We start from the raw sequence: 24,685 nt of genomic DNA, 5'->3' as shown, positions 1-24,685 counted from the left end.
TTGGGGTGGGGGGACACAATTTTGTCCATTACAGAATGGGAACTCCTTGGGAGACGTGGAGACGTTTTAGGCAGAACCACACCTTTCCTGCATGTCCCAGGCTGGGTGGTCATTTTGCCATCGTTGTTACTAATAGCAACAGCAATGATAACCATTGTTGATCAAAACCCAAGTTCCTGACATTTCACATTATCTCATTTGCTCCTCATTCCTGACAGCTGAGGAAGTGGAACACAAGGAATTTCAATGGTTTATCTGTGATCTCATAGCTGGTAAATATCAGAATAGGAATTTGAACATAGGTCTGTGGGTTTCAAAGCCCCTGTTTGCAAGGCTACATCAGGCTACCTATTTCTTTCATTCCTTTGCCTCTTCAAAAATTATGAATGGAGCACCCACTATGGTTCAGGTCTCGTGTTAGATTCTAGGGAGGCAAAGTCAAGCTGGCCCTTTTCAAAAAATGAATTATTCTGACATTAGTTAAGACAGTAAGGAAGGCTTTATTCAAGGCAATGAGGGTGGGAGTTGCTTTGCAACAGGGGAACGAGGTCAGGTTCAACCCTTAATATAACAAAGACAAGTGGGGATTTATAGCCAAAGAGCAGGGTGGAGATCAGTGGATGAAAAAGTACTAAGAGGAAATAGTAAGGATAAGGGGAATTCTTGCTAAGCCAACTCAACAATATTCTTGCTGAAGGAAGACCAGGGTGGTAAGATATTGAGGGTGGAGGATAAGGAATTTGACTGGATATCAAGGGTAGGGGATTTTCCCTAAATGGACTCAGCAGGACTTTTGCTTAAACCATGAACCAATCGGGCTAGGTACAAGGTCTAAATTGGGGTCTAGCCAAGAAGAGGGTTCAGAGGACTAGTCAAAGAGAGAGTCTTTGCCACCCTGCTTGCAAGGAGCTTATAGTTCAATGAAGAGAAAGACAAGAGTCAGCAACCGCAGTGTGGCAAGATGTATCTGTGGGTTTCCTACCACGCAAATCACTAGGCTTCCTCCAGTTCTCAGAAATGAGTCTTTGGGTCCGTAAACTCACAGAGAAAGTAGCCAAGAAAAGTGTAAGAGGTGTTGTGGGAGTCACTGCTGAAACCAAACCAGAGAGGCAGAGATCATGAGACAGTGCTCCAGAGAGGCTGCTGGGAAGTGATCCAACCACGTACCAGACTTCACTTATTTTTGACACTCAGTAGCAGGTTATCCCTAGAGCCCTCCTACACAGGTTTCCTCAGAGCAAATCAGTCATCTCTTCATGACACAGTCTTTGTTTCTCTTCTCATCTATTTCTGTGGTGCCACTAACCAAATTCTTGACTTGTGCCCAGCCAGCCCTAAAACACAGAGTGCTACTGGGCCATCCCTGCCTCTTGATTCAATTCTTATTTTAAAAGCTGGATTCCTCTGAAGTGCAAAAAAAAAAAAAAAAAAAAAAAAAGCAATCTGTCTCTAAATTGATTGGGAGGCTTGAAGAACTCCAGCAGAATGAATGGCCCTGGTTTACCCCAGTTCCCATCACAGACCTAGATGTACTGCCGAATTGACTGGAAATGGCCCGGATTGATTCTGAAATTGCTCCTAGAGATTGCAGGCACACAGACGTTGTCTGGGATAGTTTAAGCATTGACCACCGTTGCCAAGAACATCCCGAGGGTAGAAGCCCCGAGAGGTTCCCATCGTCCACACCTCGCCTTCTCTGCTTTCCCCCAACCCCCAACCAGTTCTATACACTTGTATCTCTTTCAATCTTCTCTGTCCCAGAGCCCTCATCTCTCTGCCTCCAACCTGCCAAGCAGCAAGGGCACAGAAACTATTCCTTTTTTTTTTTAATTTTTAATAATTTGAGACTGCTTTTTACCTTACGCTTTCCAAAACACAGCACTGTTGGAAACATTTCAATGTACCGTATAAAACAAGAAAATTGTAATAATTTGTCCCAAAGATTTTCGGAAAAGTATGTAAAACACTGGCATAATCATACAGTCTTTAGCTGAGGGTGTTATATTTCTATTATACAGTTATGGACTTGCCTTTTCTTTTATGCCCATTGGATAGAACAGTTTGTTTCAAAACCTTTTAAGTTCTGTTTTAAACAGCAAAACATTTGGGTAGTGACAAACTTGTATTTTCAAATTCTAAGCTATTTCCAGAAGACAGCAGCCCAGGGGTATGTGTCCTGGTTGATAAAGGATTTAGCTATCTGGGGATGTCAGGCAAAACTCCAGCGAAGAAGGAGCGTGAGATGACCTTAAAAAAAAAAAAAAAAAAAAGAGTCAGGATGGGGAGACATTGCATCGGGCGAAAACCCTCTTTCCTGATGGACAACAGATTAAAATGCCCTGGGGTTCACCCTGGCAAGCAGGGTGTGAATGACTGAAATCCTCTACTTTCCACAGACAGCAGTCAGGAAGTGAGGTCTTTTCTCAAGACAGAGGACAGGGAAGAAGCCAGGTGGTTGCATAGTCAAATTGCTGAATTCTTTCAGCTGTTCAGTAATATTGCCAGTGCAAGTTGGAAATGTGTTTAGATTTTCTCAGCGATGTAAGTAAGCCATGAGTAACCAAACTCTGCTATACTCTGTCAGGATCAATGGGAAAGAGGTCACATGTTCAGTGACCTCCTACCTAGTCATGACCTAGAAAAAGTGATCAGGCAGGTAACACACAGAGTGAAGCTCAGCGGATGTAATATCACTGGGCGTAACATAGGCGTGAAAATGGGATACCAACAGGACACGCCTGAGAGCCGGATCTGACCCTCTGCCAGCCAGTTTAAGACTTCGGTAACCCAGAAATTCTAGGGTGGTGAACATACGGACTTCTATGGTGTGATAGTTAATTTCAACTACATCAAGCCATAAGATGTCTAACATTTGATCAAACATTATTCTAGGTGTGTCAATGAGGGTGTTTCTGGATGAGATTAACATCAGTAGATCGCCCTCCCTAGTGTGGGGGGTGGGGAGCATGGAATCAGTTGAAGGCTTGAATAGAACTGAAACGTTGAGTAAGGGAGAATTTGCTCTCTTCCTGACCACCGTTGGATGGGGCTGCCAGTCTTTGCCTGCCTTTAGACTTGGACTGAGCCTGAAACTTACACATTGGATCTCCCAGGTCTCCTGCCTGCTGACTACAGATCTTGGGACCTGTCAGCTTCCATGATCCCTTATAATAAATCTCTTTATATATATATATGATCATATATATGAGCTCCTATTGGTTCTGTTTCTCTGCAGAATACTCGGTAACCCTGGGGTGCATAAATGCCTAGACCCTGCCAGGACAGAGGAATCAAGACAGAGACACACAGACAGAGAGACAGAAAGACAGAAACAGATGCAGACAGGCACAGAGCAGAGACACACAGACAGAGGCAGACAGAAAGAAAAGGAACAAACAAACACACAAGACGGGAAGAGCAGACAGGCATGCACACAGACATGTGCACACAGAGGCAGAAGCACAAAGACAGAAAAAGGGAGAGGAAAAAAGATGTTGCTCTCTGCAGTTCGCTCGTGGAGCTTCATTTCTCTCTCTCCGGGAGCACATCTGAGGGGAAAACATGCTCCTTACATCCCAACTGCTCCTCTGCCCAGTCAGAACCGGCTGTCTAAGAGACCTGTGAGCCGGCTGCCCGAGCAGCCTGCAAAGCGCCCAGAAGGAAAGGAGGGGCTGCAACACCTCCCAGACATACACGTGCCAACCTGCAAGCACACTCCAAGCCTGAGGCCAGGTCTCACCTCTGCAGGTGACCCCATGTAAAGATGGCACGCTGTAAACCGAGCATCTCAGTGTCACTGCCAGCTAGGGTCACCTCAGATCTGACACACCCTGGACCAGTTAAATCAGAATCCCTAGGGCTGGGGCATGGATGCTCTTTGCAAGCTCCTCAGGGGAACCAGGAAGCAAAGGGGTCTGGATCCTGCTGTTTAAGGCCATATGTCTGGGCTGCAGAGTTCAAACCTGAGAGCAGGAGGAAGGTATAGCTCAGAGGTAGAGTGTGCACTTAGCATGCTTAAGGTTCTGGGCCCAATCCCCAGGACTTCCATTAAACAAACAAACAAACAAACAAATAAACCTAATTACACTCCCCCCAAAAATACAGATAAAAAATTTTTTTAAAAAACCTGAGAGTAATACAAGTATCCAGGTTCGATGACATGTGTCACCAGGGCACATGACAGTTACCACTTACACCCACGAGGTCTACTTTCAGTGCCACTTTCAAAGCTCCAAAGAGCATAGACTAATCCCAACAATAGGACACTGTCATTCCTTGGTGCCAGGTTAGGAGCTCTGCGGATGTTGCCTCATTTAGTCTCACAACACCCTGTGTCCTGGAGATATTTTCTCCGTTTTTCAGGTAAGGACACTGGGGTCAGAGAGATTAAACTGTTTGATGAGATCAAACAGCTAGGATGCGGCAGAGGCAGGATTTGCAACCAAATCGTTGACTCTCCCAAAGGGAGGGGAGGCTTTGGGTTCCATTCCTTTCCTGTTGCCTGCTGTCTCCCACACAGATGGTTCTGAAAGTGAAAGCCAGCGCTGCTTTCTGTGAGGAGCACAGGGCCACACACAGGAGGGCACCCGGGGCTTCCACCTGGATGATTTCATTCTGGCCACACCAACTGCCCACGATGCTGTCGCCTACTTCAGCCTGGCCTGGGGAAAGGCACGGAGCAGCAGCCACCACGAGGGAGGGGCTGAGAGCGCTCGAGTTCCTTCACTGACTTTAGTTAAGCTCACCAAAGAAGTAGATCACAGGGGATCCTGCAGAACTTCCTCTGGTTTTATTTATCTTATGCCTCATTCTAATTTAACAACAACAAAAAGGAAACACCCATGTTCCTCTAACCTGCTCCACCCCGTTTGGGCTTCCTTTCTCCATCTGTTAAGAAACAGCGCCATCTACTGACACATCTCCACACTGTCCTTGTGAACCATGAAAAAAATCATCGCTGTGGTTGATGCCTTAATTACCAACGCGTTTCAAGGTGCGGCCCTCCCTTCCAGATGTCTGTTCTGTACTTAAAATCACATATATGGCTTCCTTTATTGCACAAATGACAAATGGTTGTGAAATTACACTAGGACTTTCAAGTATATGTCTTGAACCATGGAGTCTACAAATCGAGGGGCGATGAGGTGGCGAGGCCAGGTGGCCAGCACGTGGGTGCGGAGCAAAGAGGCCAAGGTGCCCGGCACAGCGGTGACCACACCTGTTCAGCTGAGCCTGCAGGAGCTGCACAGCCAACCCAGAAGGGCATGAACCCTACATTCCAAAATATCAAACAACTAAAAATAAGTCTGCTTGACTGCTGCACAGAAAATTAGAAAATATTGCTAACAGAAACCAAAGTACATCTAAATAAATGGAAAGCTATACTGTGGATTCAGGTACGTATTCACAATGGTGGGTGATCTCCCCCAGAAGGGGTAAAAATCGGTTCTAGGGGGATGAAAAATCTAACTGTCCTTATGTACAAGCACAGATATACGGTATATCTTGTGGCATTAAAATTTCATGGAGGTGAGGGTGGGTAATTGGGGGAAATGTTTAAAAAAGACTCTTTAGGAGAAATATTGGGGGGGGGGAAGTTCGAGAAACACTGAATTAGTTAATATATCAATTCTTCCAAACCAATTTATAGATTTAATTCGTTTCTAAGCAAAATTCCAATAGATTGTGTGTGTGTGGGTGTGGATGGGGTGGGGTGTGTGTGTATATAAACTGACAAGCTGGTCATCAATGTATATTGAAGGAAAAGGAAGGATGGAATGTTACTGTACCGTGTATCCAGACTTATGATAAGGCTACAAGAATAAGCCAGGGTGGTACTGGCCCAGAGGAGGCAAAGAGATGTGTGTCTTTAGAAATTAGACAAATAAAAATAAAAATTACAATGCAACATAATTACAGATCCATCAGAATAGCTAAAATTAAAAAGACTGGCAACATCCAATGTTGGTTGGTGAGACCGCAGAATAGAAGTTGGCAAACTTTCCCTGTAAAGGGCCAGATATTAAATTTTTTAGGCTGTGATGTCAAGAGACAAAACCAAGGAGATACACACACACACACACGCACACACACGAATGTACATGTGGCGTTTACATACACACGTGTACTATTTTACAATTTTAACTATACATAGTAAAAATTTAACATAGTTAAAATTGTAAAATACATATATATTTATGTATATATATGTGTGTCTATATATATATAATATATGTATATTCCATGTTTAACTCTGCCTTATTCTTGGCAAGAGACACTCAATGCACAAAATAATGAATGAATCAATTACCTTTAAGAAAACAAGCACCTTTCTCTTTAGTTAAATACATTAATTAAATAGACAAACTTTTCTTCCTCTAGAGCTGACATTAGTCTCAATTTCCACATTTGCAAGAGAATGGGTCATCAGCTCTCACCCCAAATACTTTGATGATGTATTTCTTAAAGACGGTAAAGATTGCAAGATGATACTTGAGGGCACTGTGAGCAATTGCCTTGCCAGATGTTGTCACTTCCCTCTGAGTTGTTCTTAGAAGACTGAACCCAAGTATCTACAAACACAACAAAATTCAACAAAGGAGCCATGTTCGGTCCTGATTTATTTATTCAGTGTGTGAGGGAAGACAGAATTTTCAAAACATTGAGTTTCTCTCTTGGCATTTAGTAATTCATCGATTCAACAAATATTTAATTAGAGCTTACCATGCCAAAACTTTTATTTTTACCATTTTAATGCAAATATTTCTGAAATATTTTTTATCTTTCTCTGCCTTGTACACACAGAATGCTGAGCATAATTTAATCTTTTCTTTATGATTCAGCCTCATTATGGAAACAAACTATACTCTAAAATGTTGGCTTTCAAATACTGTATATTTTAGCTGAGAAGCCTTGTTATACAATTTAACATACAAAAAAGATTTTTTAAAAAGAGTTGAAGTGAGAGATGAGGATATGGCCCAATCCCACCCACTTGGCACCCCTGGGAGAGCACGGGACACCAAGACTCCAGGAATCATCACAAGAAACCTCTGGAGCCGCATTGTAACACTCTCAAGGGCTGCTGAGAGACAGACGGCTGCTCCCATGCTCAATGATCCTAAAACATGATCCAAAATTGCTGTTGTTTTTTTAAGTCTGAATGTGTTTCATAGCGTCCTTCTCAAGATCAGCAATTGCTTCTTGCCGCCTATCTCGTGGCTCCCTGTATCTGCCCTCCTCCACCCACCCACCACCCCACATCTGTGGTTTCTGCAGATGAGAAATCAAAGGCACCACTCTTCATAGGCGTGTGGGTAGACCAAGAGTCCAAAGGCTGGTAAGGACTGGAGAAGCTCTTTCTTGAATAAAAGACATGGGCTTTAGGTTCTGGACCTTGAGTATTTATTTTGACAGTCACACATTAGCTTTTCTGTCTAATTTCCGTATTGTCAAATGTATATTAAAAGATTGGGATGTTTAGATATGTCAGGAAATTCTCTACCATCAAGGTGAGCCTGAATTAGCATTGTAGGTAGTGATTCTGTTTTCTCAACTAAGGAAATATTTCTAGGATCTCACACACTAAGAACTGTATCTACTAGTAACCTTTAAATGCAAATATTTGGGTTGACTCCTGTACATTTAAATATACTTTTATAAAATACTGGTGGAGAAGTTATTCTCCACCTCGCACACACACATATAAACATGAAATCTGTGCCCTTCATCTAATCCAAAATTGTTGGAATTCACTGAGTGAAAGTTGTCCCCAGAAATCAAATTGTTAAATCCATTCAAAGATGATATGTTCATCTCTGGCATTTCGGAGCCCTAATAATGGTGGCCATCTTAGTCAATTGACATCATTTCCTGATATTACGAGAGCATTGGGTAAAAGAATGCATTAAATACACTTCTAAGAGGAAAATCTAAAAGATACTGGCAGGACAGAGCAAGCAAAACATAAAGGCACTTGGACTCAGTTACATCCAATGACCAGTTATAGAAATAAAGTCAGTTCAGTTACTTAACCCTGACTGTATATTTCTCTGTGGGCCTTAAGCATCCTGCAAATTCAACTTCAGGTTTATTTCACATCACAAAAAAACATTTTGTCTATAACAAAACTATTGAGTTTGGGGAAACCACAATTTTAATGAAACTGAATATAGTATCTAATTTCACATATGTATAAAATCTACAGAAATCAATTCAAAATATAAGCAGAATAAACAGATAATCTTCCATTTCTTCACAGTAATAGAGCCTTACTTCCTGTATCTCATTTTAAATAGTGTGAATCCCTCCTCCTGAAAAGAGATCAGTTAAAAAAAAATAACAATATTTTGCCACTGATACATAATCTTTTAAGACCTATCAGAATGTGAGAAATATTTCCCTAAAAATTTAAATGAACTGCTGAGATTAATAAAAATACTTTATGGCTACAAATCATATCCTCTTTGAGCAATTAACAGTTGCCTTGTAGGTACCACAAGTAATTATTCATTTGAAAATAATTCAAGGTTCTTGAAATAGACCTATAGGAAAATTCAGGCTATCTGGTGCAAAGAATGGAGTGTTAAGAAAACTCACCACACACTCAGCCCAGACGTTGCAAATCCTGTTATTCTAACTCAGTAAAAAGGTAGAAAAACAAAGTTAACTTTTTTCTTTTTGCCTTTAATTGAAGAAAAAAAAAATAAACCTTTTTTTTCTTACCACAACAAGTATCAAATTTATACAAAACTTTAGCTCATCAAAAAGAAGCCAAGGCATAAAAGATTATTCAACATTAACAGTAAAAAAAAAAAAAAAAAAAAAAAAAAAAAAGATAAAAGCCAGAGTCCATCAAAGCCATTTCAGCAGCTGCTGCTACATTCTGCACGAAAGAGTCCACGGGAGAAAGCTAAACTTTAAACAGGGACCAAGGCACCCCTCCAATCTGCACTGGGGATATTTTATCAGCTTTACTCATTCAAAGAGACTATGATCCTTGAAATCAGATAGAAACGCTTTCAGGGCCCCCTGGTGGTGATTTATAGACCTTGGACACCAGATAAAAAATGATCATGAATCAAATAAACCAAAGCAGCCAGGACCTAAGACCAGGCTCTACAAACTAATATCCCCTCGACGTGACTCTCAGCGTTTTCAGCGTGTTTAGTTTGTCCACCTCAACCGGAGCTGATTCAATCTCTCTACATGCAGCCTCCCGCAACAAAATGTTTGTTCGTGCCTCTCAATTTGCTACAACTTAAAAAAAAATGAACAGTTAGCACCTTGACACAAACAAATCTCCCTGTCTCCCTCTTGCGATAATTTTAACCAAAAGCATATTGTACAACACTGTGCTAAATGTTCTGCAATACAAACTCATAAATCTGCGTGGAATCTGCTTATTTACTCACTCGCAGCACGGGCAAATGAATTACTCTTCGCTTAAATATTTCAAGTGTCGATATGTTGCCAAGAGTGGTGGATTTAACAGGATAGAAAAGCGTATGCAACTGATTGTCAACAGGAATTACAACCCCAAAGAAGGAGCTAATCAATGGCCTATTAAATCTGGCATGCTCTACCTAGCCGGGTGAGGTTGATCCCATAAACCACTCCTCTAAATCTACCTGAGAGGTAGATGGTCCAATTAGTAGACACCGAATTCACCAAAGAACCTGCACAAGGTGTTCAAACCTTGGCTGAATATCATAATCAACTGGGAAGTGTTTTTAACATGAGGAAGCCAGCCTACTCCTAGAGGTTCTGATTTGACTGGCCTGGAGTGAGGCCTTGACTTGAGTACTTTGTAAAAGTCCCCAGATCATTCTTAAAGAGAGTCAGGGCTGGGAACCCCCACACTAGTCCCAGGGGCCCTAAGCTAGGCCGTCAGTCAGGCTGTTCCCATGTCTGGATGTGGCTGAGTCCGTACTTCAAAGGGTCACTTTCTTTTTTATCTTTCTCATTTTTTAATATATATTTTTATTGAAGTTTAGTTAGTTTACAATGTTGTGTCAGTTTCTGGTGTACAGCACAATACTTCAGTCACACAGGAACATACTTACATTCATTTTCATAATCTTTTCCACCATAAGTTACTACAGGATATTTAACATAGTTGGGAGTTAGAGATTTGCAGATACTAGCTAACATATATAAAATAGATAAAGGGTCACTTTCTATGTCCATCTTCCCCTGCTTTTGCCATCCCCTCCTCTTTGTGATTACATGCAGGACTGTAACACAGCCAACCATAAACGCTACCCACCATTTAATATGTTGGGTTGCAGCCAGTCATAAATTTTGAAATCTCATGCTCAAAAGAATTATGAAACCTGAGCTCACAGGGTAACTTTGAAGTTATAAAGTTGCTGAGTTATATTTTTTGTTGTTACTCAACCCTCAAAGGTGTCAAATTTACTGGTGGGCCTCTCAGCAGGATTTTGCTGTGGACTCACACCTTCTGGACTCATCTTTTATCCTTGGCTTCTGTGCTATCGCATTCTCTTCTTTCCTCTCCTAACCTCCCTGGCTGCTCCTTCCCATTCTTACACCAGTGGTGTAAACTGTGAGAACACAGCGAGCTGGGCCCCACCCTCAGAGTTTCTGATTCAGCAAGTCTGGCGCGGGGTGGTCCAAGAATTTGCATGTGGAACAAGTTCCCAGGTGATCCTGCTGCCACTGGTCTGAGGACCACACTCTGGGAACCACCATTCTCCACTGCGTTGTGAGGTCCCTCAAGGCTGTCCCCTCATTTTACTCTGCACCCTCCTCCTATACAGTTACAACAAATCCTTCCCCTTAAATTGCACAAATGACCCCAAGTTTATCTCAAGGTCAGACCCCTTGTAAGCTTCCTTTATGCTCCATTGCCTACTCAGCTTCTCCACTTCATGGTTTCAGTGGCATCGTCGTCTCTACCACACTCGGGATCTTGACCCTACTCATACCAGGTCCACTGCCTTCCAGGGCTCCGTCACTCAGCGAATGGCTTCCCTGCCCAACTGCACAGGCCGAAGTCCTATAAGTCACAAGTGACACCGTCCCCTCCCTTCTGCCCATAACTAACAATCAATTCATTCCAAAGTCTATTTGTTTACCTCCCAAATATTTCTCACAACCACCACCTCCCTACTATTCCAGGCTACCGTTATCTCCCACCTGGACTATCATTCTCCCCAATTCACCCTGCATCTCAACGCCTCCAACTCTTCTAGTTTCCTCTCCACACTACAGGCAGTTTAGGTTTGTTTGTTTGTTTGTTTAACAAAAATCTGATGACCTCACCCTCTGCCTTTCAATGGCTTTAATCTAATTTAACTTAGTTTACAAGTCCTAGAAGGCCCCAGCCTCCACCAGCCTTGCCTAATGCTACTTTCTGTCCTGCTCTCTGAGCACCAACCCCACGAGCATTCTCTCAGTTTCCTGCCTCCATCCCCCGGAGAGATCCGGCCCATGTTGTCTGACACTGCGCACCATCCCGCCCTCCACTCACCCTTGCCTAGTTAACCCCTAACCCCTGTTTATCATTCAACCTTCCAGTGAAGTGTTACTTATTCTGAAAAGTTCTTTGTTACACACGTGCACTTCTCAACTCTGTAAGACCCAACACTTTCTTTATGACAAATATTTTATGTCTCCTTTACTGTCTTAAAATTAAATTTACAAATCCTATAATCTCCCTATACATAAAATTTTAAAAACAATCAATGCAGTGCCCAAGCCACGCTATAGAGCAGAAAGAAAAGTAATATAATAAAAAGCAGTATGTATTTCCATGTGTAAATGATGAGTTGTGACCACAAGAAAAAGTCTAGTAAATTAATACTTTATATTGCATGTGATTCCATACATATAACATTGTGAATGAAAGCGCCCCAAAGGAAGGAAGAAAGGAAGAAAGGAAGGAAGAAAAGAAAGAGAGAGAGAGAGAGAGAAAGGAAGGAAGGAAGGAAGGAAGGAAGGAAGGAAGGAAGGAAGGAAGGAAGGAAGGAAGGGAGAGAGGGAGGGAGGGAGGGAGGAAGGGAACAATGATAAACGAAAAAAAGAAAAAAAAAAAAAAAGAGCCCCAAATGCAGACCAAGACATGTTTGTTGTCCTGGTGACATCAGCAGCTTTGCCACCAGAAGCACCATTTTCCAAAGTGGTGAACAACTTCCACTCAAGTTGCAAACAAATAAAGTATATATTCTTATAACAATTTACACTGAAGTAACATTCTTGGGAAATTCTACGTTATGTTAAAATCATGCAAAAATACGTTTTATTGCTGTGTAAAGTGGAGTTCAGTTCCAAGCTCAGATAATTAGACACAGAAGTATCCAGAAGGATATTTGAAAGTCATGTGTGAAGTGAGACGATACTTCATGTAGAGGGCTGTCCTGGGTGCTGTAGGCCGTCTAACACTCTTTCTCTCCCACAAAATGCCTCCAGTCATTTTTAGATGCAAACAATCAAGCTCCTGCAGATTTCCAAAGTTCCTCTTAGGCGCCAGCCCTGCCCCCATGAGCAGGTAAGAGTAGCCTTTGCCCTTTGGTACTTACACATCCCATGTGTACTCACAGAACCCTGCTTTTCCTTTGTAATGATACATCCACATGTAAATATTCAACTAATATCTGGCACCTCCAGGGCACCAGGAAAGCAGAGTCTGTCTGTGCTTTGCTCCCCACTGTATACGAGTGCTTTGCATGGTACCAGCACACAGTGGGCACTCCATTTTGCTGAACAAATGATTGGACAGAACTCCTGTGGTGCTGTGTGCTGAAGGAGCAGACAGCTCTGTGCCTGGCTGTGCACTAGTGCCAGAGAAGGCACCAGCCAGCGTCCAGGACAGCCAACACAGACCACTGCCTTAACCATTAGAGTTCATGTGTATCTGTCCTGTTGTCTTCGAGCGGGTTGCTGTAACAAAATCCCACAGATGAGGTGGCTTATAAACCATGGAAATTTATTTCTCACAGCTCTAGGGGCTGAAAGTCCAAGGTCAGGGTGCCAGCAAGGTGAAGGCCATCTCTGGCTACAGGTAACTGACTTACTGCATTCTCACATGGCAGGCAGGAGAGAGGGAAAGTAAGCTCAAATAGTTATTAGGGCACTAGTCCCATTCATGAGGGCTGCACCCTCGTGACCCAATCTAATCCCAACCACGTCCCAAAGACCCATCTCCTAATACCATCACATGAAGAGGGCAGAGTTTCAACACAAGAATTTGTGGGCAAACATTCAGTCCATAACTTCTGTTACATTTAATACATTTCCTTTTTCCTTGAGAATTGCCAAGTTAAGCTTGTGCTTTCATTTACAGCAATGCCAAGGTAGAAGCCCAACCTCACTATCCGTAATAATCCCTCAAATGTGGTTGAAAGGACCAGAACACAAGTGTGCCATAAAAGCCAATCTGGAGGAGGAAACAAAAGAGCTTCCGGTTCAGTTTGCTGACTTCAAGTTATTCACAAGGACTACGAGTACCCAGGGTCATGGGGCACCTGGAAATCATTCAGATCACTACTGCTTTATGTCACATGTGATTATCAGGACCAGAAAGAGTGCCCAGGTTACTGCAAGTTACACGCATTGAGAACTAGCCAGAACCACGCTAGGTTCATGATGGGCTGAGCGCAAGTCACACATGAGAAAAAAGATACACATTTTTGGTGTCCTCATTAAAACTGATATATGTTTAAGTTTCTCCTCTCAACATATTTCTTATGATTTAGAAGGTGATATCGTCAAGCCATATAAATCTGCCCCAATTTATTGAAAATTGTGGCATTAGATAACAGGTTCGAAGGACAAACAGGCAAGACTGAAACAACATGACAGAGAAGAGATGGCTCTGGGTGAAAATATAATTCCATGGTTATGAAATGTGCATGATGACACATCTTTTTAAAATTAAAAATAGGTAGACAGTCAATTACTTAAGTGAGAAACAGGACAAGTGAAATGTCTAAGAAAGATAAAACTACCTGTGTCTGTCAAACAACATTTGCATGTGTACAATGAGTGAAGCATTAATCAGCAGTTAAGAAAGATAGCATAACTGTATGAAGAATTAAGAAACGATTGTACTTAATACAGGAAAAAGCTCTTATCATAAAAGCCACAAAAGCCTAGAAGTTTTAGATTAAGACATGGCAATATATAAGTTATTTAGAAACATCATAATATCTACCAGAAGAGAGAGATGGGAAAGGTAAAGGAAGTCGCCACTGGAATAAAGATTGGAGTGGGAGACTTATTTTTTTGTTGTAAATGTCACAATACTTTTTTCTTTCCATTATATATAACTATTATCTTGATAACTTCTTAATACTTAAGCTTCTAAGAAGGTCCATAATCAAAGACTATGAGCCACATGAACTCTTAAAGGATGCATTTATCTTATTCTAAGCCCTGTTTAAAAATGGTATAATTTAGTATGCTGTTTCAGTCAAAAAAAAATCCAAGTTCTCAAGATCTTAAACACAAGTGCAGAACTTCAGCAGTTAGGGCTGTATTTTATCAGACAATGGTTTTGGAGCAGACTGTGAACTAAAAACTTCAAACCCACAACCATAGTGACTTAAGGCTAAACTGCACATTTTTGGGTAACTTCGTGACCATAAGTTATTTTATGAACTGAAAACAGTGAGCTAAGTCTACAGGTTTAGCCCCTGTGTCTCCTTGTGGGTGTACATGCATGAATTCATCTCTCACCGTGACTTCTTAAAACACATATTTTTTTAGCTGAATAGGTATACAGAACTGAAGCGCACCCTACTGAAGAAAAAGAGATTGTAGAGATTGTGTTTCTTTTATAGACTTCATGTTAAAAAAAAGAAAAAAAGAATAGTTTACTATAAAAAAGTTCTGTACCCTAGGGAAAATTATGGTGTTCAGGATTATGAACCTGTCAGGCTATAAGTAATGAGTTAGAAGCAGCATCTGAAATTGTGATTAATCTGCTCATGATTCAGTTGACCCTACTTGGCAGCCTTGACAGCAAGTGGAAAGATCTTCAGTCCTAACGTTGCTTTGAGTAGAAACCCACGGAAGCAGGTTCTCAACGACAAAATTCTTTGAAGCTTTCCAAGTAAATGGTGAGGTCGGCGGAGAGGTAATCTAGCACAACAGGTCGATATAAAGAAACAGGTTTATATAGCCTGACCCTAAGATTTTGCAGGTGCTTAATGGTTTAAATCCTGTGCCCAGAAGAGGCTTCACTCTTCCCCTCCCCAGGGTGTCTGAGCTGTACCGCATGACTCACGTGTGTGTGCCTAAGAGGGCACGCCAAGGAGGAAAGGAGGACTCGGAGCATGTTTGTTCATTCAGTCACTTCCCACTGAGTACTGACTACGTGCCAAGCACCACACTGCGTGCTGGAAGACAAACAGAACATGTGCCAAGAGCTCAGAGTACAGGAAGCACATTTTTGATGAGCTCTCTGGCTACTTCCAGCCTGCATGAGGGTTTCTTTAAAGACACAAAATAGCAAGCCAAAGGAACACCTTATTGACATTATACGCTATTTATTGATAGCACTGTTTCAAGCCCTCGACACGTATTTACTGACTTCATTCCCTGAACAACCTTACGAGGTAATTACTAACATCATCTTCATTTTGCAGATAAGGAAACGAAGCAGAAAAATGTAAGTAACTGGCCCCAAGTTTATACAGCCTGACTCTAAGACGCTGTCGGATTAGGGGATGCCAGCTGGTTATCCCTCTCTCACAGACATGAGGCAGATTAGAAGAAAAGGGTGGAGGACAATAAAGAGACAGTCTTACTGTACAGTCACAGAGAATTTCCCCAAACATAGGGGCACAACAACACCAACACAGCTACCCTAATAGGCACTGAGCCAACATACCACACTCAGAGCTCAGGCCTCCCTTGTCTACACCTGCCCTCTTCCTTCAGGAAGTCTTATGCTTGGAAATGCATAGCCAGCTACTTGCAAAAAGTTGCGCATGATAATGAAGCACTAAGTATAAGGCTTGTTCATACAAGGGTGAGCAGAGAGGACTTTAAAAAAAAGAGGGGGAAAAAGGCAAGAGGAAATAACTAACCATGTACACTTCTTTAGCACCTTTAGTTCCACTGCAGTGCCTTATCTAAGAAAATGGGTGGAAGAAAACCACTGCAGGAACTAAAGGGCCCAGAAAACATAGATGAGATTGATGCCGTCGACGCGCTGGAGAGATGTCTACTGCAGGGGATAATGAGGCATGTGCATGATAGGGAGATGCACTGAGGCTGCCACCTCGGGATCCACTGGAAGATACAGGTGCATCACAGAAGGACCTCCAATGCCTACGGGAACTTCTTAGGCAGTTCCTTGCCCGTGGAAATGCCTGGGGCCTCCCCCTGTTCCAACCTTGAGGCAAGGAGCTAGATAAGGGGTGACGACTAGGAAAACAGGTAGGGTAACCGCCCATCACCAATAAGTGATTGTTTGCCTGGGAAGAAAGCACTTCCAACCAACAACAAAACGAAGCAGAACCAGCTCACCAAGGAAAATCAAGACAGTCAATGACTTTTTACTTTTTTTTTTCCTCTTCCTCCTCCTCACTGCAATGTCCAAGGAACAAGCACAAGAAGGAGGAAGGAAGAAGAAAGTAGCAGACAAATGCCTCATTCCTCCCCTTCAGATCTTTGCCGAGGACCACCTAGACTGCTCTAGAGGGAGGAGGGAGATCTGAGCTGAATAAGAGATTGACAGATTCAATAGGTAGATTTTTTTTTAATAACTTAAGATGAAAAATTACAAAAATCAAACTGAAATATTTTTAAGGGGCCCCACAACACAGCAGATCCAGAGATCTGACAGGACAAGGTAAGAGTTAAAAAGCCAAATTCTACCATGCTTGCAACCCAGTGAGCCTGAGATCCCTCCATCAAACCAGTTACGGTGGATTTGGTGTATGGGGGGGAAAATTATTCAATGAATATGGAAATAATCTCAAGATGTATCTTCAAATCCCGACTATGAGGCATTTTTGTAAAATCCTAAGCTGGATAATTCAAGTTTGAGGCTAACTCAACTTCTAATTATCAATGTTCTAATACCATTAATGATACTGGATATAAAACTTGCAATTTATTAATGCCATTAATAAATACCTGATATAAAATATATCCTGGGTGTCCTGGACAGAAACGAGCAATTAAGACCCATGTGACAGATGGGATTAAAACCCATGTGACAGATGACATTGGCAATAAACATTGTGATTTCAAAGAAAAAGAAAACGATTTCCACTTGGATCTGCACCTAAACCCTGGGCCAGACTGGCCACTGAGCCAGCATCAGTATTTTGTTATTTCCCAGTTCATATTAATTGTAGATAGTAAGAAACAACTTTTAAAGGACAACTAGATTGCTATATTAAATTATCTAAAGAAAATGTAGAGGGTGGTTAGCTCAGTGGTAGAGTGCACGTTTAGCATGCATGAAGTCCTGGGTTCAATTCCCAGACCTCCATTAATAAATAAATGAATAAATATATAAATAAATAAACCTAATTACTTCCCCCCAAAAAAATAATTAAAAGAAACTTTTAAAAACGATGCTAACTGATGCAGAAAAAAATTTAAAAATAAAGAAAATGTACCTTCATGTTTCTTTTTGCCTTAAAAAAAATATATTTTAACCTGAAGGTGCAGGCTAAGGTGAAGATCTAACCAATACTGGGCCTAATTCTTCCTTTGAGCTACCCAGGGCACTGGGCCCCCTTGTTTTAGCAGAATTGTTTTCCTGGTCTAAAGCCAGATGTGTGACCCCCATTTCACTATCTCCTTCCAGTGTGTGTGGAATACGTAAGAACACAGAATCAAATTTTTCTGCAATCATCAAGCTGGATGATTGCATCAGAGGGAACCCTGCTCCATCTTCTCCCAGGAGAAAGGACTCTACAGATGCCCCCCGAGGCTCTGCTCTGAGGAGCTGATGCCACACCCTTCCGTCCAGCCCTGGCATTCCACGGGTCCTCCCGGACACCATACCCCTGGCTTTCTCATCCCAGATTGGGCTCCCAGGCCCCCCATTTGGGGAAACAAGTTAGAAATTCTGGCAAACAGGATGAGTTAGTCTCTGCACATCCTTACATAAACCTAAGCAAGGGAACCTATGGAAGTTTGCAACAGACTGTTCCGGGTCATCAGCTGGAGAATCAAACCAGCTACTCATAAATTTCATATTTTCAGTATAATGTTCAATTAAGGTATATGAAGATGCACTCCTCTCAGGTTTCAGGAACCAGATTTTTCCCCCCTGTATTCTAAAAATGGATAAGCAGTGTCAGTTTTCAGCATGGGGTTTCAAGAAAATCTCATCTCAATAATCATAACTCTCTACCCAGGGCTAACACACTCTCTTTGCTCTGATGCAGAAAGGTGACCTTGGCTTGGATATACTCTTCCCAATTAGTCACATGAACGTAGTTAGAATTTCAACCCGAATTTCTGGTACAAAATACAGAAATTCTTCCACCAGATGCTTTGATAAGTGCAGTTTAATTACATTCACTCAATGAATGATTACATGAATTTATTTTAAATTTTTTTAATTAAATTCTTTGGAGGGGAATTAATTAGGTCTATTTATTTATTTATTTATTTAATGGAAGTCCTGGGGATTGAACCCAGGACCTCATGAATGCTAAGCATGTGCTCTACCACTGAGCGCTTCCCTTCCCCTTTGATTACATGAATTTATAAGAGATTTATTTCCCTCATCCCTCATTTTCTCTCCCTAGAAGAAATTCCAGTCCTCAGCTCGAGGGCTTCCCCACAGTTGTTAGTTGTAACGGGCTGACCCTGTTCCTACCTAACTCTCTTTTTAATTCTGCTCCATGTGCATGAACGATAATGACAGCTGTCACTTAAAACGCTGAGCATCATAGTAAATGTGCCTAGCCGATATAATCTCACTGAAGCCCCACAAAGCTCTATGTCCCTTCTACAGATAGAGAAATTGAGGCCAAAAATGAATAAATATTTGCCCAAAGTAACATAGCCAGTAAATGCCAGAGCTGGAATTCAAGCTTATAGCTATCTTACTCCAAGCCTGAGTCCTTAGCCACTAAATTTAATTTTCTTCTCTTGGAATCAAAACATTTAGTTTGGCAACTATAAAATACTATTTATACTAAATATGCATTATATATACAGCATTTTATGGATATAATTTACATGTATAATAATTGTTCATATTTATGTGTACTATATTTATTATTTTAATATATCTATGTATTATATATTACTATACATTTGTACATATATGGTACCTTTTCAGAACAATATCATATATGTACTATGAATAGCAGGAATTTTTACTCCCAGACAGCTCACCACCTGCACTCTACCTTCAATGAATACATCAACTCTACAGGTCTTCTCTTAATTAAATTAATCACTAAATCTTACCAGTTTTATCCTCCAAATACACCCTTGATTCATTCTTTTCTTTCCATTTTCCCTGTCATTAATTTATCCAATATAATTTAAATCAATTGATTGAGTGCCTACTATGTGCTAGGCAGAGTTCTGGAACCCAAGGATGGTATGTCTGTCTCTTAAGTAGCTCACAGTGTACTAGAAAGTAAGATAATCAAGAGAACACTTTACCACCCAGTGTGAGAGGAGCATAGAAACACAGCGCAGGGGCAGCGCCAAGGAGGGAGGGAGCAGTCCTGCCCCGGGGTTTTGGGGAGCTCCCCGAGGGGGCTGCACTGAAGCTGAGTCTTAAGGGATGATGAGAAGGAGGCTGACCCTCGCAGGCAGGCGCAAAACTAAAAGGAGGCAGGGAAGTGGGGGAGGGTGTGCCAAGCAACGGAGACCACAAGGGGGCATGAAACAAGCACCATGAAATCCCTTCCCTTTATTCCTGGACTAACCAAACAGCCCCCAGATCCCCTTGTCCAAGTATATCTGAACATCGCTGATCAAAAAAAAAAAAAAAAGTCCTCCAAATGCATAATTTTGACTACCCTCACCGCTCTTCTCAAAAGCCTATATTCTCAGAAATTATGCCCAAACTTCAGCCTCTTACGTAAGGACCTTGTGATCTGTTCCCACATTTCCTTATCTTCACTAGTACTTACCCAACTCTCCCTCAAAAACTTCTGATGAGTCCACTCCCTTGCAGACAGGAGGCTCCAGCCCACCTTACACCTCTGTTAAATCACCCCCCAACCAAACTCCATCCATGCTTAGGGCCCAGCTCCTGTGCCACCTGTCCTTGCCCCTCCTTTACCTGCTCCAGCTGCCAAAACTGCTGGGCCACTGGCACCATAAACTCAGAATTTTACACCCAAAAAAAAAAAAATTCTCCCCATTTAGTCCATCCTCCCCATCTGCCCACTGATACTCAAGTAACAATCCATTCCTATCTTCACTCATCCAAGAGGTATTTGCAGATCATCTATGATATGGAATTCTTCTCAAACTAAATGTTCCCTGCTAAACTCATTTTCCCCATCTCCCTTCCTCCTCTCCACCACCGTTCTCCAAGCTTTCTTCCTCTTCCTGTATCCCAGACAACATATCTCACGCTGGAAATTTCAGAAGCATACTTCCTCCTCCCTCTCTCTTAACTCCCCCATCCCATTGGTCACCCAGCTATGCTAATTCTTTCTCACACAGTATATCAAAACTCACTCTGTCCTAGTCCCATGACCTTCATAATGACCCTACTGAACCACTGAATCAGACACCTGAGCATCTTGCCTGTTCTCTCCACTGCTGTCAGGTCTTCTCAAACATTCACGGAGCACCTACTTAACTCCAGGTGCCGTGCTGGTGTGGGAAGTCTAAATGGGAATAAAGACATCTCTGACTTCCACCAAAAGCACGAGCATTTTGGCGGTGGGAGCTTTGGCTAATCCAACTCTATTTTGCCAGCACCCAGCCCATTACCTGGCACATCCCCGTGGATTACTAGGTACCAGTTTGAAAGAATCAGTGAATAAATGGAACGTTCTAAGTGTAGGCGGTCTCTAAAGATGAATAAAATAACATTCCTGTCTTCAAGAGAGGGAAATTAGCTGTGAAGTAAAGACCCAGACAACAGGTGTGATACGGGTAGGTAGTTTGATAAACTGCACAAAACCAGGTGATGAAGAGTCAGACTTCTCACAGGTTTTGCTGGAGTGAAATAGCCAGATAAAGGGTTGGGAGGCAGCGGTTGCTTCCCTAAAACTCATTCTGCAAAAGTAGTCCATTTTTTTAAAACTTTTAAGGAAATAAGTTGACCCAGTGGTTGTTAAAATCACTATGAAAGGACCATTAGGTGAATCCCAACACTACGCTGGGAAAGTATGGGGTGAGCAAACACAGGGGAGGGGAGACGTGGCTTGTACTCACGTGAAATAAAGCAGCAGTAAAAATGAACCGCTAGGAAGTAAGTTGTAGAACTTACCAGCTTGCAGCTGGTAGCCACTACCCACATTTACTCACACAGGTTGTTCAGGAAATGGCAAAAGTCGTATTTCGGAAAATTCTCTATCCGCGATATGGCATCTTGGATTAGATCCCGAGATAGAAAACAGACATTTGTGGGAAAACTGGTGAAATCTGAGTAAATCTGTAATTTAGTCAATAGTAATGAACCAAAGTTAATGTTTTAATTTTCACAAAGGGCTCATAGCTACACGAGTTGTTAACACCAGGGGAGCCTGGGTGCAGAGTACCATCATTGCAGCATTTTTGTAAGTCCAAAGTCATGCCGAATAAAAAGTGCATTAAAAATAAATCCCGGTTCCGAACTCTTATTTCCACAAGGTACTAGATGAACAAGGGTCAGTCTGTGATCCAAGAATCCGTGGTCAGGCTGGAGGGTTCACTGTCCCGACCACCAGCCCCTACTAATATTCAAGCCTCACTCCCCAAGCCTGGCCCAAGCCCTGCACTCACCCCTGCACAGCTGCTCTTGTCCTCCTTAGTTAATTTACTAATTAAATTTTATTTTATTTATTAGGGGGGAGGTGATTAGGTTTGCTTATTTATTTATTTACTTATCTATTTATTTATTTACTTTAATGGAGGTGCTGGGGATTGAACCCAGCACCTCATGCATGCTAGGTACGTGCTCTATCACTGAGCCATACCCTCCCCACTCCCAGTCCTGTATTGTTATTTTATGAAATATTGAGGCTTATCTTTGCCGGCCCTTTCTCTGGCCTCAGGTCTTTGCCTGGCTGAGTTTGTCTCCACAAAAACACCTTCTATCCTGAGTAGCATGCTGTCTGCGCCCCTTACAAATCTCTCTATTATATGACAGCATCTTGTTTCAACGTCTTTCTGAATTTAGCTCTGTGTAAAGTTACCTTGTTCATTCACGTGTTTCCCTTGTTAATATCTGTCTCCCGTCTCCAGGCAGGAAGCTCCCTGGAATCAAGAATCTTGCCTGTCTTGTTCACTGCTGATCCCCAGGGCTCAAAATAGTATCTGGCACAGAGTAGATCTTTCAGTAATAAATGAATACACTTATTGAGAGAAAGATTTCTGTTGAGTCTGTCACTCCCATTCTAGCCTCTAAAACTACTGTGGCAATAATCACTTGGAGAAGTGCGGTAATACTCCCCAGTATGCTCCTCTCATTTTCAGATCCATCAGCTCTTTGAAGAGACGTTTGTGAAGCACCCGCTGCCTGCTTAGTACAACGCAGACCTGCAGAGAACCAGGGTCAAGACACGTGAAGGATGCAACTCCCTGCTTACTTACAGTAAGGCTGCACTTTCCTACACACTAGCGGGTGGTTAAACTTCTAGAAAATAGCATTTGAGAGTTTCCAGAAAAGTCATTTCATGTGTCCAAATGCAATGATTGGAGAGAGTGGATCAATTATTTCTGACTCACATTCTAAGGGGTTTGTGAAATAGACTGATTTCTTTTCCCAGTGAGATGAGGCTTTTCCCTTTTTTATTTGAAATGAAAAGAAACCATGCGCGCACAAACCTGCTTTTCATTTTACAAACACTTGTCTGAGGTTTAAGGATCACAAATGAAATTGAAAGAACGTTACGGGTAAGGCATGGTCCATGTTAAATTTAAGAATTTCTAGCAGGCAGGTAAAAGGCAGCATCTCTGCTCCCTGCTCTGTCTGCCGCTAGCCCAGTGCACGTGCACAGCGGGTACTGAACCAGGAACTCATTCCCAACCCCACTCCCAGATGAGGGTGTTGCCCTGTCACAGGCTTCCCTTATCACCAGCCTCCCTTGGTTGTTTAACTGTCTATCTTTTCCACGGAAGCCCTGTAAGCTCCAAGAAGATGGCCATGTCGATCCTGGCCCACAATGCTCTTCCTGGAACTTAGCACACAGCAATCACATACTCCTAGCACCAACATGTCAGGAAATAAGTGTTCAATAAGTGAATAATAGAGAAAGGAATATATTCTGGGGAGGGAGATATCTGAAATGGGAAGCCCAAGCAAAAAGTTTTAAGGACTTAAACCTATAATGAACAGGTACTAAAACAGACTCTAGCAGTGAGGGGCCAAAGGATTTTCAGAGGCATGTGATTACTTGCCACTTCCCCAAACTTCACAGGTAATTTTCTTAAGTCCATTCCAATGATACTTACTTGTTGACCAGACCTGGTCTGGGAAATGCACTCTATTAAAACTCCCACCCCCGGTTTTGAGAGAAGATGCAAGGTTATCATTTCCTATTCCTTTCCTAAAATCTGGGAGGGGTGGGGAGGGGATGGAATCACTAGCCTTTTATCTGTCAACTGAAAGGTTGTCAATCCCTAAAATTTAGCATTTCCAAGCACCTTCAGGGAACATGGGAGATACGCTAATTGTTGCACCTAAGAGTGATGGTTGTGAATTTCAAAGTCACAGACCCAACACTCAGATGTGCAATCATGTGAAAATGTTACCAAGTCCAAGCTGGTTCTGCACACTGCAGGACAGGTCAATAAAACGGGAGACGAAATGTTGGGGCAAGGAATACCAACTTTACTGGGAAAGCTGGCAGCCTGAGAAAACCATCTTCCCCAAGTCAGAATTCAGGCTCCTTTTATACTAAAAAGTGGTGGGAGTGTGGTTGTTTGTTGCAAACTTTCTGGTGTCGGAACCCTTTGTTCTTGCAGATGGCTCAGGTCAGGGTGTCCCTGTAAATCTATAATGAAACAAATGTTATTTTCTGTCCTGCAACTTTTTATCTTTCTATGAATGGGAAAGTGTTATACCGCTCAGGGCCTTGAGAATAGGTGATCCTGTATGTTTCAGACTCCAGGCAATATTCTTTTATGAAAGGTGCAGAACCAGTACAGAAAACAGAGCACAGTGTTAGAGCCAAAGGAATAGATCTAATATGAAGTCAGATTTGTTCTTTTCTTTGCAAAAATATATTATGTAAAATGGAGACACAAACAGATACGTATGCATATTCTGTGCTCTTGTATGTGACAGTCAGGTGTGGCCACAAGAGTTGAACAGGAGAGACTCAAGAAAACATAGTCTATTATACTCACGGGTCCTAGAAATAGAAGGCATGTCAAACCATGCAAGGCCACCGGGAAAAGCACCAGCATCTGATAAAGTCAGAAGGGGCAGAACCACAGGGAGAGACTAGGTCAAGACTTGTTTGGTGTGTCCTCAAGAAAAGCGAGGCAAGGCAAAATAAACACTTTGGGGTTGACTGGTTTGGATAATTTAGATGGATTCTAAGTTGCTTGGTACCTGGCCTTG

The 24,685-nt window shown here is 42.1% G+C and overlaps 1 long non-coding RNA gene across 7 annotated transcripts in view; it reads right to left on the bottom strand.

Moving 5' to 3' along the window:
• Nucleotides 1–24,632, bottom strand: part of LOC106731059 — a 104,040-nt gene extending 79,408 nt beyond the window's left edge. For 3 of the 7 annotated variants that reach the window (XR_004319777.1, XR_004319776.1, XR_004319770.1), the window contains exon 1: nt 21,352–21,530. This is a non-coding gene — a long non-coding RNA (uncharacterized LOC106731059). Of the gene's footprint in view, nt 1–21,351; nt 21,547–24,468 lie in introns of those variants that run through there. The other 4 variants (XR_004319778.1, XR_004319772.1, XR_004319781.1 and 1 more) reach the window with 3 other exon arrangements.
• Between the last annotated feature and the right edge of the window lie 53 nt (nt 24,633–24,685).

The sequence above is a fragment of the Camelus ferus genome, chromosome 5 (assembly GCF_009834535.1).
Source record: "Camelus ferus isolate YT-003-E chromosome 5, BCGSAC_Cfer_1.0, whole genome shotgun sequence".
NCBI classification, from domain to species: Eukaryota; Metazoa; Chordata; class Mammalia; order Artiodactyla; family Camelidae; genus Camelus; species Camelus ferus.
The sequence above is the reverse complement of the archived record's forward strand: the minus strand, read 5'-3'. Positions and strand labels throughout refer to the sequence as shown.